Source organism: Macaca mulatta, chromosome 15, assembly GCF_049350105.2.
Source record: "Macaca mulatta isolate MMU2019108-1 chromosome 15, T2T-MMU8v2.0, whole genome shotgun sequence".
Classification (NCBI taxonomy): Eukaryota; Metazoa; Chordata; class Mammalia; order Primates; family Cercopithecidae; genus Macaca; species Macaca mulatta.
The window spans coordinates 105,482,936-105,497,933 of record NC_133420.1 but is presented as its reverse complement, the minus strand read 5'-3'; the positions used below and the strand labels follow the sequence as shown (position 1 = coordinate 105,497,933).

At 35.2% G+C, this 14,998-nt stretch overlaps 1 long non-coding RNA gene across 1 annotated transcript in view; it reads left to right on the top strand.

The window, feature by feature from the left end:
* Positions 1 to 14,998, top strand: part of LOC114672672 (uncharacterized) — a 216,760-nt gene that overhangs the window by 23,702 nt on the left and 178,060 nt on the right. Inside the window, exon 2 of the long non-coding RNA XR_003723056.2 lies at positions 5,575 to 5,643. This is a non-coding gene — a long non-coding RNA (uncharacterized LOC114672672). The remainder of the gene's footprint in view (positions 1 to 5,574; positions 5,644 to 14,998) is intronic.

Below are 14,998 nucleotides of genomic sequence, written 5' to 3'. Positions count from 1 at the left end.
GAAAGAGGTTTAACTAGACTCACAGTTCCATGTATCTGGGGAAGCCTCACAATCATGGCAGAAGGCAAGGAGGAGAAAGTCATATCTTACATGGATGGTGGCAGGAGAAAAGAGTGAGAGCTTGTACAGGGGCATGTCTCTTTTTAAAACCATCAGTTCTTGTGAGACTTAGTCACTATCATAAGAACAGTATGGGAAAGAACCGCACCCATGATTCAGTTACCCCCCACCAGGTCCCTTCCACAACACATGGGAATTCAAGATGAAATCTGGGTGAGGACACAGGCAAACCATACCAATTTCTATTTCTATTTTGTTTATTTATTTTTGAGACAGGGCCTTGCTCTGTTGTCTAGGCTGGAGTGCAGTGGCGTGGTCATGGCTCACTGAAACCTTGCAATCCTTTCACCTCAGCCTTTTGAGCAGGGACTACAGGTGCATATCAGTATGCCTGGCTAATTTTTTAAAGAAATTTTTTGTAGACATGGAGTCTCAGTATGTTGCCCAGGCTGGTCTCAAACTCCTGGGCTCAATCAATCCTCCTGCCTCGGCCTTCCAAAGTACTGGGATTGCAGGTGTGAGCCACTGTGCTCAGCCTGATTTATCTTTTGATGGGCTAGACTCAAGAGAGGGTCTGAGTCTACTGTAAGTCCATTTCTCTTTAGCAAGTGCAAGATGCTCTATCTATTTTGGTACCGTAAATCTTCACTTAATGTCAGAATAGGTATTTAGAAACTAAGACTTTAAGTGAAATAAGGTACTGCTGTGCTCAATTAACATTATTTTGTTATAACATTGATGAGAAAAGTATTGGTTTTGTTATACATCATTCTGCTTAAAGTCACAGTTTCAAGAACCTATCTATGATGTTAAGTGAGAACTTATTATGTATCATTTGCCTTTTGTAAAACTATTTATATTTCTAAACTCATAACTTAGAAAAATTAATATATTTTTGTGTAAGTTAATGATAGGCCATCTGGAGGATGTAATAGTTTTTCAGAATATGCTAGGAGTTAACCATTTTTTAGTTGCCATGAAAACTCATTTTATCAAATCATTTATTTGACGAATAGGTTTGAATGCTTTCTTTTTGCCAGATACTGTACTGAAATGTCTTTCAGAATCTTCACTGCTTATTATGTAGCATAGACACTCCTGGGGAGAGGGCTGTCATGTGAACTTGCGTGTTCTATTGTTTGTTTCAATCAGTTTTTATTTAGCAGCTTAAAAAATGTCTTCTAGTCCCAGGTCCAAAACCTTTAAAATATGATGTTGTATCTCCTCCCATAGAAAGGTGGAGTCTGTCTCTCTATCCTTTGAATCCGGACTGGCCTCGTCACTTGCATTGGACAAGGTATATGGCAGAAGTGATGATGTGCCTGTTTTGAGCTTAGATCGTTGGACATCTTGAATGCTTCCTCTTTCTTTCTCAGATCTCTGCGGCTACTCTGTGAATTGGTCTGTACAGGCCCACTGGAGTACAGATAAGCCATTTCAGCTGAGCCTACAAGAAACATCCAGCTAAACCTAGCCGAAATCGCCAACTTGCAGAATTGTAAGCTAAATAAATGACTGCAAGCCATTAAGTTCTGAGGTGGGTGTTTTTTATGCAGAAAAAAGTAACTACTACAACATTGAAGCTAAATTGATACTTTTATTGTATATATAGGATCTACATCAAGACTTAGGTAATTGGTATCACAATAAAAATGATTATTGACATTTTGCTTTACTATTTTTATTTTTACTTAATATGTATCTGTATCTCTAGATCTATATCTGTGTCATCTATATCTATATTATCATTTTTATGTAACTATGTTTGTTTAGATCTCTTTCCATACTAAGAGGACTAGCTTGGTCTAAACTGGAAATCAGGGTCTAATGAATCGAATAAATAGCTGAACTGTGTGTTATCATAAGCACACATTTAAATGATTTAATTTTCATCAGAATAAAGAGGGGCTATATGGAGGGCATTTTGAAATGGACACCTTAGGAGAGAGTTGAGGAAAACATTATCTATTCTCCAGCCAATGTGTGAGCTGCATAGGCATTCTCCCTATTTCTGTGGAATGTAGTTTGGTTTTGGTGCATGCATGATTGAAAGGAACATGCCACTTGTGATGGTTAATTTTTTTAGTGTCAACTTAACTGGATTATGAAATATCTAGACAGCAGGTAAACCATTATTTCTGGGTGTGTCTGTGAGGGTAGTTTTCAAGGAAATTGGCGTGTGATTTGGTGAATTGAGTGGGAAAGATCCCCCTAATGTGAATGAGCACCATTCAATTGTCTGGAGCCGGATAGAACACAAAGGGAGATGAAAGGTGTATTTTCCCTCTCTCTCCTGGAGCTGGGACATCCTTCTCCTGACCTTGGGCATCAGAATTCCAGGTTCTCTAGCCTTTGGACTCTGGGACTTTTACCACTACCCACCTCCCACAACTCTGGATTCTTAGGCTTTTGACCTTGGACAAAGAGTTACACCATCAGCTTCCCTGCTTCTGAGGCCTTTGGGCTTGAACTGAGCCACACTGCAGAGTCACTGGTTCTCCAGCTTGCAGACATCTTATTGTGGGATTTCTCAGTCTCCATAATTGTGTGAGCCAGTTTTCCTAATTAATCCTCTCTCATCTGTTTATATATATATAAAATATTATATATGTATAATATATAATATTATATATATAATATTATATATTTTATGTGTGTGTGTGTGTGTGTGTGTGTGTGTGTGTGTGTGTATATATATATATATATATATATATATATATATATTCTACTGGTTTTGTCTTTGTGGAGAGCCCTAATACATTTCTGGTTTTGATAACTTAAAGTTCATGCACCAGGATGCCTTGCTTTAATTGAAGGCATCAGCTCAGTGGCAGTAGAAGGGTGTGACTCAAAAGCAGAGTTACAGGCAATGGAGGAGAGTAGAAGGAAAGAACAAGAGAGCCCAAGTGTGTCACAAAAAGTGACAAAAAGTCACTGTGAGGGACTTGGCTGGGAGAAGTAAATAGAAAAATCTTTTAATATTCATATGAGCTTATTGGTCCTCATTTGCTCATGAATTTTGAAGCTTTCAAGTCACTGTAATAACCAATCATTTACTACCAATGGTTCTTTTTACTTTAAGGTTTTAAAAATGTATGTTAGAAACTAAACATGAAAAAATAGACTGTTAAGGGAAAAATATTAATAGAAATGATTCCCCTAATGCCAAATTATAATAGAATTTTAGAAGTGAAGAAAATCTGAAGGCAAAATGTACAAACAGAAGCAAAATAGTCAGATTGCAAGGAAAGTGTACTTATCTGTCCAAATGATATAGAAAATAAATTAGCGGAGAAACACTAGTATCATATTACCCAGAAGTGCTGCATTTTTCAAAAGTCACACTAAATATACTGTGATTTAATTGTTTCTTTTGAAAAAATGTTTATGACTACTGAGACTGAAGCGTACTTTATGGAGTCAAATTCCTTCTGTTGAATTTTCCAGGCTTTAGCTACGTCAGCATATAATTCTTATATTTAGAAAAAAATTTAAATGGCATTATCCTGGGAGAAGTGTTTACTCCAATTACATCAAGTTCTAATTTAAAAAAAATTGCAAAAGATGAAGGAAAACTGCATCATTTGAATGGAACTCTGTGATTTTGGGGTTGTACCAAGTTTCCTTGATTTTATTTCTACTTCATCAATTACTTCTTTTTGGTGCTCTTCTTCCTCTCAGCCCTAAATATAATGGTTTCCAAAGGCCGAGCCTTACCTCTTTTATCTCTTCCCTTTTTTTCTGTCTGATAAAGCTCATCTAATTTGATAGCCCAGCAATGAAGATGACTCCCAATTCTTTACCTCCACTTCTGTTCCTCATCCGAGTGCTTTCATTTCCAACTTCATTGGCACCATAGCTCTTGTAGCCCATCAGCGTTGCAATTGCCAACCATCCTAACGTGAATTGATCAACTCACCTTCACCACTCCTCTTTTTCCTTAACTTCCCCTCTTTTGATGAAATTGAATATTGATTATTAGCTACAGTTAAAACCATAGACTTTGATTTCTCTCCTTTTTTTTTTTTACACTAAAATCGAAAGGTTGCTAAATTCTGAAGCATCTGTAGACTATGAATATCTTGCAGCTGTTCTTTCCTTTCTATTCTTTCTGCACGTACACTAATTCAGATATCAATACCTCTTACTTGGGCCACTGGACTAATCCTTTCACTGGTAATTATTTTTATTCACATTTTAATTCATTTGTCCTCCAATTAATTTGATTGTAATATGTACTCATTTAAAACTTCAAAATGCTTCCCATGTCCCCTGAATAAATCCCAAATTCATTATCTCCATTTTAACTTTTTTATGAAGATGTACCATTCTAAGCCTATGTCTAACTGATTTTCTTTGAGTGCTATAGATCTAGTTAAACTCTTCTACATACTCTTCCTTGCGCATCTACAGTGATTTCCTATCTCTGTTCCTTTTCTTTTTGTATATTTTTGTAGTACTGGATGTTATTTCTTCCCATATCAAAATATTCAAATTATACTTTTCCATAAAAATTCAGCTCTGATATAATCTCTGTTATAGTACCTAAAATTTATCTCTATCAGCTAAAATGTATTAAGCATTTACTTTGTGCTAGATTCTGTGTTAAGTACATTATCTCATTTAATTATATACAAGATATTACTATTCCCATTTTGCAGATTAGGAGATTGAGGCACAAAGAAAGTGACTGATTTGTTCAAGATCATACAGCTAGTAAGCAACAGCATTGCTCATTTTACTTTACTACATGTCCCTTATCATTTTTTTCCACTAAGGGCAATTAATGTCTCTCTTTTCCCAATTTCCATGTAATTTTTTCTGTGCTTTTACCTACCTCTGTTTTATTATACTTATTTATGTTTAGGCCTCTTCCAAAACTGGAGCAGAAGCCATATTTGATTTGTGTTGGTGTCTCTCATGGTTCTTTGAGAAAGGTAGATGATTGATTAGTATAAATACACCAAGAAAATATATTGATGCCTATTTTGCATTGCTCAAAATAATTTAAGTGGCTTACAATTTTTATAATGCAATTTCAAAAATGAAATAGTGTAAAGAAAGGAAAAGGTAAAGCGAATTCATATACAAGATTGGTTCAGAGCAACTATGTAGTGTGGTCTAGTATTATTTGCCAGAGGTGGTTCACAAAGTTGATGGTAAGCCAAGGCAAAAGGAGAAATACAATTCATTTACAGTAGGCCCAATGTTCATGAGATGAAAATAGGTAAGTTACTGATGAGAAGCTCAATTATTCCTGACATAGGGCTTGAAAGATGTTTGATATAGTTTGGTTGTATCCTCACCTAAATCTTATCTTGAATTATAGTTCCCATAATCCCCACATATTGCGGGAGGAACCCAGTGGGAGGTAACTGAATCATGGAGGTGGCTACACCCATGCTGCTGTTCTCATGATAATGAGTGAGTTCTCACGAGATCTGATGGTTTTATAGGGTTTTTTTTTTTTTTCTCGCTTTGCTTGGCACTTCTCCTTCCTGTTGCCATGTGAAGAAGGATGTGTTTGCTTCCTCTTCTGCCATGATTCTAAGTTTCCTGAGGCCTCCCCAGTCCTGCAAAACTGTGAGTCGATTAAATCTCTTTCCTTTATAAATTACCCAGTCATGGTTATTTCTTCAGAGCAGCTTGAAAAATGAACTAATGCAACATTTTTCTAACCTATCTTCATCAGGAAGATCTGTTTAATGTAGCAAACAGCATCCTTAACAACATCCTTAAAGTACAAGTCATGTGGGTTATTTTAAAAACGAGACTTATTCTCAGTGCTGCACTCTCAAGAATGATAGGCAAGTTACCATAGAATAGAAGTAACGGTATAATAAATAGTTTTATTTCCAAAGTGGTAGAGAAGGCCACACCTAATTCAGGTGACAACCGTGTCGAGCTGTTTCACACAAATTGTAGAAGGCATGATGATATACTTCATGTACGATTCCTTCTTTTTCCTTTTTTTTTAAAACAGAATATGAGAGAGCAATTCAGAGTTGTAGCGGGTTTCTCAAGATTCTTCGATGTTATTAGCTGCATAGTGGGTCCTTGTTACCACCCTTCCACATAATAGAAGGAATGACAAATACTATCACAGTATGATTATATATGTCTGTGATATCACAACCATAATCACAGGTGTTGTAGTCAGCAATGACAGTAGTCAGTAAAAATAGCATACATATATATAATAGATATGTACCCACACTCATAAACATATACATACACATATGTGCACAAACATACACATATTTCAATACATATTCAGCATTACTTCGCACAATAATTTATCACAAGCTACTTAAATTTGGCTTTCTTCTCTCATAAGACCTAATCCTTTTTGTCATATAACTGTCACTATTAATGATTATTTTGCTTTTGAGATGATGAGACATCACCGCAAATAAAGAAACTTCTTAACAAATTACTCTTTAAGAGTAAATAGGAAATTATATGCACTGACTTCAAAAAACCCTTGAATTTCCTACCTGGTGTTTACTGTCAAAAAGCACAATGGGCATTCAAACAGGTTCTTGTAAGAAAAAAAATTCCGTTTGTTTTGTCATACTTTTTCCATTAATTTAAAAACCAGTGAAAGCCTGAAAACACTGGGATGTGTGAAAATAACCCCCAATTTTGAGTTTTCAAAATGCTCTTGGGAAGCACATTTGATGGATAATTGCAAATGCTTTGTGAAAGAGCTTCAGAACTGCATGAGCTTCCGGATTAAGGATGTAACATTTTAGAGCACAACAAGTCTTTTTCATGCTTTCTCACACTCTTTGTTTGACAGGCCTCATCAACCTATGCTAGCGGTGAAACCCAATTTGCTCAGTTGAACAGCTCTATAATGCTTGTTAGTTAACTGTCTCCTAAAAATCATGAAAAATAGTTAAACATTTCATGAAGTTCTAAAAATTAACATCTCCTAAAAGTCTAAAAATTAGTCCACACAACAACAAAACAGCACCTTATGTAAGCATGGTTTTTGTGAAATTTGTAATACTTACACATTGCCAGGGGCATTGTGGATTGGCGTAACCCAGTTAGAAAACATTATAATAGTATATAACATGCACTGCCATGTAGCATATAGCATATATGGAACCATAAATGTCCATTCTCTTCAGGAGAACAATTTTTTCTTTGTCAGTCCCTAGATTTGGTTTGATGACAAATCTAAATCTCTGCATATATTTCTCATATGATTTAGTACTAACTTCCCTCTTGAGACTTTGAGTTACTTGAGAGCATGAATGTGTGTGTGTGTGTATATGTATATACACACACACATATATATACACACATATATACACACACATATATATACACACACACACTATATATACACACACACATATATATACACACAAAGAGAATGTATTTGTCTTTTGGATAATGGCTGCCATTATTCAGTAGTTATTTTTCATTAACCAGTGTGATATGCACTTTACATATATTATTTATTTTTATAATACTTCTGTTTGGTAGATATTATTATACCACCTTTAGACATGATAAAACTTGACCTCAGAAAGATTAATTAATTTAGACACATTACAGCTAGCAACTGACAAAATCCTGAGATTACAGCATGTATAACTCTGACTCCAAAGTGTAAAAGCCTCCACTACTGAACTCTTGATTTTGTTGTTGTTGTTGTTGTTTGTTTTTTACAGGTTGACTAGTATTTGAGGTTAATTGTACACAGAACTTACTTCCATAGATGTGGATCAAAGAACATTTAAAGTTGTCACTCATAGTCTAGATCATATTTAAGAGGCTGTTTATATTCTATACAAACTTTTTAAGTGTGAAAGTTCTTTCATGATTTCCCAGCTGTCTGTCCATTTCTCAAGAGCTTATCTGTGCTTTCCTTTCCAAGACCATAGGATAGGAAAGTTTGTCATGTGTGCACAGTATGTTCCCCACTCAGGGTTCTGAACTGTGTTGCAGTGTGGGCTGCAGCTCTGTCACCCACACTCCGTATCTTATGTCCTTTGGCTGCTCAGTAGGGAGAACTTTTCTCTTGCTGATAAATCTATAGATCACAGTAAAATTTATCTTCCTTTTACTCTTGAACCACAAACATTAATAGCTCAGCAGAACCTCACTCAGAACTTCCCCATAGTCAGTGCTCATGCTGTCCTTTGCTCCTTCTTGACACCACCTTTGCTTAAGGCCAGCAGCTCAGAAGGGCATCAGGTAGATGCAAAGTAACATTACAGACTGAGCATCAGAAAGGATCCTTCCACTAAAGAAGTAAAATAAATGTTATCAAGATATACCTGTGTAGTTAAGTGCAATTGGTAAATGGAAGAACTTTGAAGAGTTGAAGCAACAGGCCATTCATAGCAATAATCTCATTAATCTTCACAGTAGCCTTATTGTTTAACTGTTCACCACAACACTGACTGTTGTGGTGATTCATTTTATATGTGGTGGTTCATTTTATATGCTCTTTGTTATTCCACTAAATGAATATTACACAATTTATTTGACAATTCTACATTGTCAAATGTTGATAGACATTAGGGTTATTTCCTATTTGGACTTTTATAAATTATATGGCTATAAAATTATTGCATATGTCTGTTGGTGGATATATATATATATATGTATGCATTCATATAGGTATTAAAATAAATACTTTAGATACTTTTAACAGAGTATATTTGTGTAAAGAACAATTCATGAACCAGGCAGTAATCAGAACAAGTAGAGAGAGCTTTGCCCAGCAGCATGAGCAGTGAGCTTTTTTAGGCCAAGCATAGAAACAAAGGAGAGAAATCATCTGATTGGCTACAGCTAGGCATTTGCCTTATTTGATTATAGTTCAATCAAATGACTGACTGTGATTGGCAGAAGCTGTTCAGTTGTCTGTCTGTGATTGGCTGAAACCTGGCTGTTTGTTCCTACCAAGTTAGGCTTCAGTTTGTTTACATACTATGTTTTATTGTGGTTTGTTATAGAAACTCAAAGTATGAAGATAGCCTCAGGCTAATGAACTCCTGCTAATTTTGCTTTGATAATTTCCCCCTTTTGGGCAGCCTCTCAAAACCTTCAACATTGACACCACCCTCTGTTACCATCCTCATGGACTTGTTTAGTCTTAGTATGGAATTCACAAGTCAGGGTGTCAGGTCAATTGATTGATGCTTTATGTTTTCTTTGTGTTTTTGTTATTCTAACCAGATTGAGACCATTTGATGCATAGTGGATGGCTGCATACAAGCATTTAAGACTCTTGGTACAGTGTACCAGGGAGACTGCTGTGATGACTATCAGGAGGATAATGAAAATTAGGGTTAGGAATTTGTTTACAAATTGTTGAATTATCTTTCCCTTTAATTTTCTTATGTGGTTTCTGGCATAAAACTGCAAAACCCTCACTACAGTTTTTGCCTGCTGTCAGATTTAAACAAACACTGTGAATATATGAATCTAAAAGCCTAACACTATGGAAAGAATCAGATGTGCAATTTGAACAGCAGTTGCACTTGGAATATGAATGAAATCTGTTATAGGATAAGCTAGAGAATCTCTAAGACCATGTAGGGATTTAGGTTTAATATGACATATTCATCATTCAGTTAAATTTCCTGTGGAAGCTATCAATTGTGAAATTATAACCACAGCATTATCTTTCCATGTATAAACAGAATAGTGGCGCAGGAAAAAGAAGGAAAAGGGTAAACATTTCACGATGACAGAGGAAAGAAGTCTTGATCTGTGATCTTGGGAAAGCTGTCCACATCTGGGATGTCACTTGCTTCTGGGAGGAAGCTCTCTGATCAGTTGAGGTCTCCAACAGGTGTACACTCCTGAGTCTGGAGGGGCCCTCTTGAGTTGAGAGATATGGACCCAAAGCTTGAGGCTTTGAAGTTTTGCTGATGTGTGGGTGGAGAGAATACAGTATGATCACTTCCAACAGAGTTAAAGGGCAATAATTCTCTGGTGTCACTCCCCAGAGATGCAGTCTGTAAGTCTTAGTTTGTGAAATGTCTGGTTATCGTTTGTGGGTCACAGAAGGCTCCTTTTACCTGATGAAAATATACGCATAATGCATTAAAGACTCGCAACAGTGAATCATGTGAGAGTTTATAAGAGCAGGAGGTACAGAAGGTTTTAATATTAGGGACAGAGGTCTCCCAGTAACTATTTCATACGGGGTTAATTTGTGTTTTCCAGTAGGAATGGATATGATTTCCATCAAGGTCAATGATAATGTCTTTAGTAAAACAATCTAGTTGATTCAGTTAACTTTGTCAATTTCAATTTTTAAATACCACTTGTCCTTTCAACTTTCCGAGAAGACTGAATATGATAGGGATAATGGTAATGTTTGTAATAACTTGTTTAACTGTTTTATAACTTTTTCAGTGAAATTAGTACTTCTATTGCTGAAGATTTCTCCAGAATGCCCGCAGTTGCCATAAACACATTTACTTTTCCCCCTAATTAATTAATCAATTTATTTCTAACTGACAAATGAAAGTTGTACAGATGCTGTGTATGACATGTTTTGAAAAATGTATAGATCATGGAATGACTTAATAGAGCTAATTAATGTATGAATTGCCTCACATATGGTAATCCCTTATTACCTACAGCTTCCCTTTCTGTGGTTTCAGTTATCCGTGGTCAACCATGGCCCAAAGACATTTCATAACTAATTTTGCACTTTGGGCTCTTGTTAAGTAAAACAAGGGCTACTTTAACACAAACACTTGGTTACTGTGACTGTTGATCTGGTAGCCAATACAGCTACTAAGTGACTAATGGCAACTGGGCAGGATGAAGGGAAGTGGTACAGGATTTCATCATGCTACTCATATGGCATGCAATTTAAAACTTATGAATTGTGTATTTCTGAAGATTTCCATTTGTGTTACAATGCCTAGGTCATTCGCCTCACTTCATCTCATCACACAGGCATATTATCATCTCATATAATCATAAGATGAAGAAGGATGAGTACAATACAGTAAGATATTTTGAGATAGAGAAAAAGCTACCATATTTATATAACTTTTATTACAGTATATTGTCATAATTGTTCTATTTTATTGTTAGTTATTGTTGTTAACCTCTTGCTGTGCCTAATTTTTAAATCAAACTTTACCATAGATATATGTGTATAGAAAAAACATAGTGTATTTAGGTTTTGATATTATTTCTAATTCTGGACATCCACTAGGGGTCTTGGAATGTATTTCATGAATAAGTGGGGACTACTGTACTTACCATTTTTTTTGTGTGTGGTGAGAATGCTTAAAATCTACTTTCAGTAATTTTTAGGAATACAGTACACAAAGAAACACATTTTCCAATAATCTTCGTTATTGTAATAGCATAGACCTTCTTGCAGAGGAAAACTTCTATCCAATCAGAGAATATACAGGCTATTTCAAGAGCATTTTGATATTCCATTGAGGGTTGAAAATGGAATGAAAGTCATCTGTAAGTATCAAATAATTTAGCAGCTGGTGGAAATGTAACACTTGAGGTTTTACTGTTTTACCAGGATTATGGGCTTGGCAAACTACGTATTGTTTATACATCATTTAAAAAATTTTAGAACAGTCAATATACTGATTTTTCTCATAATTTGTATGATTTTATCTACTCTATGCAGAGTACAGACTTTTTTATAATGAAGTCTTTAAGGACTCAGGAACCATAAAGTGGCTATCTGGGCCCTCTCTGGGTCTTTTGTTAACATGAAAGTTACATCGTTTCACATAACAACTTTGTTTTTTAACAATCAGGTGCATAGCACTGTTTATCAAATAGATCATCATAGATGCTTTGACTTGGATTAATCTTATGAAGTTCATTCAAATTGCATGCTCTGACAGAATGAAAATCTATCAAGGCATTTTCTTGGTATTCAATTATTTCTTATTCTGCTTGACGTTAGGTTAGCAGTTTTGTGAATCAGTTAAGAATTCCCAGAGTTTGGGGAACAGTCTAACGGTATGATCTGAAAGTTATCAGAAATCTGTACCGTTATCAAGGTCCTTTCAATGAATTTTATCAAAGATAAAACACTTTGGGTTTATAGATACTAGCAATAGCTTTCAGGAAAGTATCAGAGTAAAACAATTAACTATTTGTGGATGACAAGAGTTAAAACAGCCATAGTTAAAGATCTGACTAGAGCTCATTATAATGCAACTGACAAGGAAATTTTGTTATTTCTGTGACATATAATACTTTCAGATAACTAGAATTATGACTGGTAGCATTATATGAGGACTATCAGATCTCTAGGTGTTTCATACAATTTCTGAAACATGCATTAATGACACATCCAATATGACTTAAAGGAGGTTCAGAATCACTTATTTGACGATGCTGCCCATGAAATTTAACATATTATCAAATAAGCCTAATTGGTTAAAAATCCCTGCTTTTATAAGAACAGAAAATAAATTTTGTTTTGTTTTGTTTTGAGATGGAGTCTTGCCCTGTTGCCCAGGCTGGAGTGCAGTGGCCGGATCTCAGCTCACTGCAAGCTCCACTTCCCGGGTTTATGCCATTCTCCTGCCTCAGCCTCCCGAGTAGCTGGGACTACAGGTGCCCGTCACCTCGCCCAGCTAGCTTTTTGAATTTTTTAGTAGAGACGGGGTTTCACCGTGTTAGCCAGGATGGTCTCGATCTCCTGACCTCGTGATCCGCCTGTCTCGGCCTCCCAAAGTGCTGGGATTACAGGCTTGAGCCACCGCGCCTGGCCAGAAAATAAATTTATTTGAGAGATTCCAGGAACCCTTACGAAAGCTTCCAAAGTTAGTACAAGGACAAAATATTTTAATTTATAATTTATCAAAAATGGAAATTGTCAAAAATGTCAAAAAGTTTAAAACATTTGATTAAAATAGGATTACAGGTCACTATGAATCAATACTTACTCATTTAATTAGAGTAATAATTAAAAGACTTCAAAAGCAAATACAGAAAGCCACATAGTTGTAGGAAAAACCTTAGATCTTATTAAGTAATCAAAGACTTAATAAGGACAACATGAACCACAGGAAATTATCTTCATAAATATATAATCTTAAAAAACAATACATAACCAGAATTTTTGTTCCCTAAGCCAACTACTTGAAAGGTAAAGGAAAACCTTATACAATTTATATTGAAAGCAGAGCCGAAGTCCAGGAAAACCTTTTTGTTTTAACAGAGAGGACCAAATTTTAGTTTTATATTGTTTTGCTTTGATAGTAATGCTCAATTTCAAAAACATATAAACAATTTCCTTCAAATCTGAGCCAGGTTGATCACACATAAAGTTCCTTTCCCAAGATTTGTCATATCAACTTTCTATAATTTTCTTATATACATTCAATTTTTGTCCTATATTTTTCTCTTTTTTTATTGTGCAACAGCCATTCTATTTTAACAAAAATTACTTTTTTCCTTCACAAAACAAAGCACATCCTCATGACTTACAGTTTTCCTTACCAAAAACACATTTTGCCTTCCTTGTGAACTTGCATAAAATGTTGTTTCCCATATTATTTCTAGGAATTTTAGTTACTTATGTCAATTATTAACCCTTAATAACCTTCATTTGCAGTGAAAGCTAAGAAGCAAGCAATTGTAAACTGCCTGGCATATACCAAGATTGTGTAATTTAACACCACCATTTCATAATTCTAGAAGCATCTTCTTTATCATAGTATACTTTTCAATGTGCCACAGGACATGCTTACTAATAGACCCAGCTATCTTTAGTGTCTCTGTAATAAGAAGCCGTAAGGAAGGCAACATTTTTTCTCTATTGTCTTATTTTTTTTGCTAGGCCTAATAACTAAATTGTTTGTACCAATTTCTCTCAGCCTCAACATTGCATTCTGGATAAGAATGTTAAAATCTTCTGGTATAGAAAGAACATTTTTCACATGAGAATTTTATCTTATATGCATTCAGCTCATTTGTTTCTAACAATTGTGTTTGGATTGCTCATAAAAATGAAGCATTAAACAGGTAGCCATCATTTTAAGTTATTTTTCTTGCTGACAAGTTTGTAATATAGAAATAATATACATGCATTTTACCAGTAACCCTCAGTAGAAAAAGTTGTCTGCATTGTTCTTAATACTGAACTCTGAAGACACATCTGTTTAATTCAAACTTATTAACTGAATATTATTTACTAGATTAATAATTAAAAGACTTATCTAAGATCATGTGAACTGGAAAAACATTTTGGTTTGGTTTCTATCTTTCTAAGAGTTTAAGGAATACTTAATTTATATAAGGGCTTATTTTCCTTTAAGCCAGTTAAACAGAGCTTTTTTTTTTTTTTTTTTTTTTTGAGATGGGGTCTCACTCGGTAGCCCAGGCTGGAGTACAGTGGCACGATCTTGGCTCACTGCAACCTTCACCTCACGGGATCAAGAGATTCTTCTGCCTCAGCTTCCTGAGTAGTTGGGATTACAGGCGTGCACCACCATGCTGGGCTAATTTTTGCATTTTTAGTAGAGACAGGGTTTCACCATGTTGGCCAGGCTGCTCTCGAACTCCTGACCTTAAGTGATCCACCTGCCTCAGCCTTCCAAAGTGCTGGGATTACAGGTGTGAGCCACCGCGCCTGGTCAAACAGAGCTTTTTTTTTTTTTTTTTTTTTTTTTTTTTAAATAAATTATCAACACTATGCAGGAACAGAAAAATACCACTCGCACATGCATATGTACATACATACATAAATATAAACATACAGGCTTTCATTCAAAAATTTTAGCCATGTGTTAGGTACAATAACACAAAACTCACTAATTCATCAAAAAAATCTCTGAATCCATTTTTGTTTTTCTGGTTGATAGAACAGGGTTCCCATCTATATAGCTAAAGTTTTTTACTAATATATTTGAAAAAGAGTTTTAAGATTTTTCATTTGATTTTTATTAGGATTCTTATA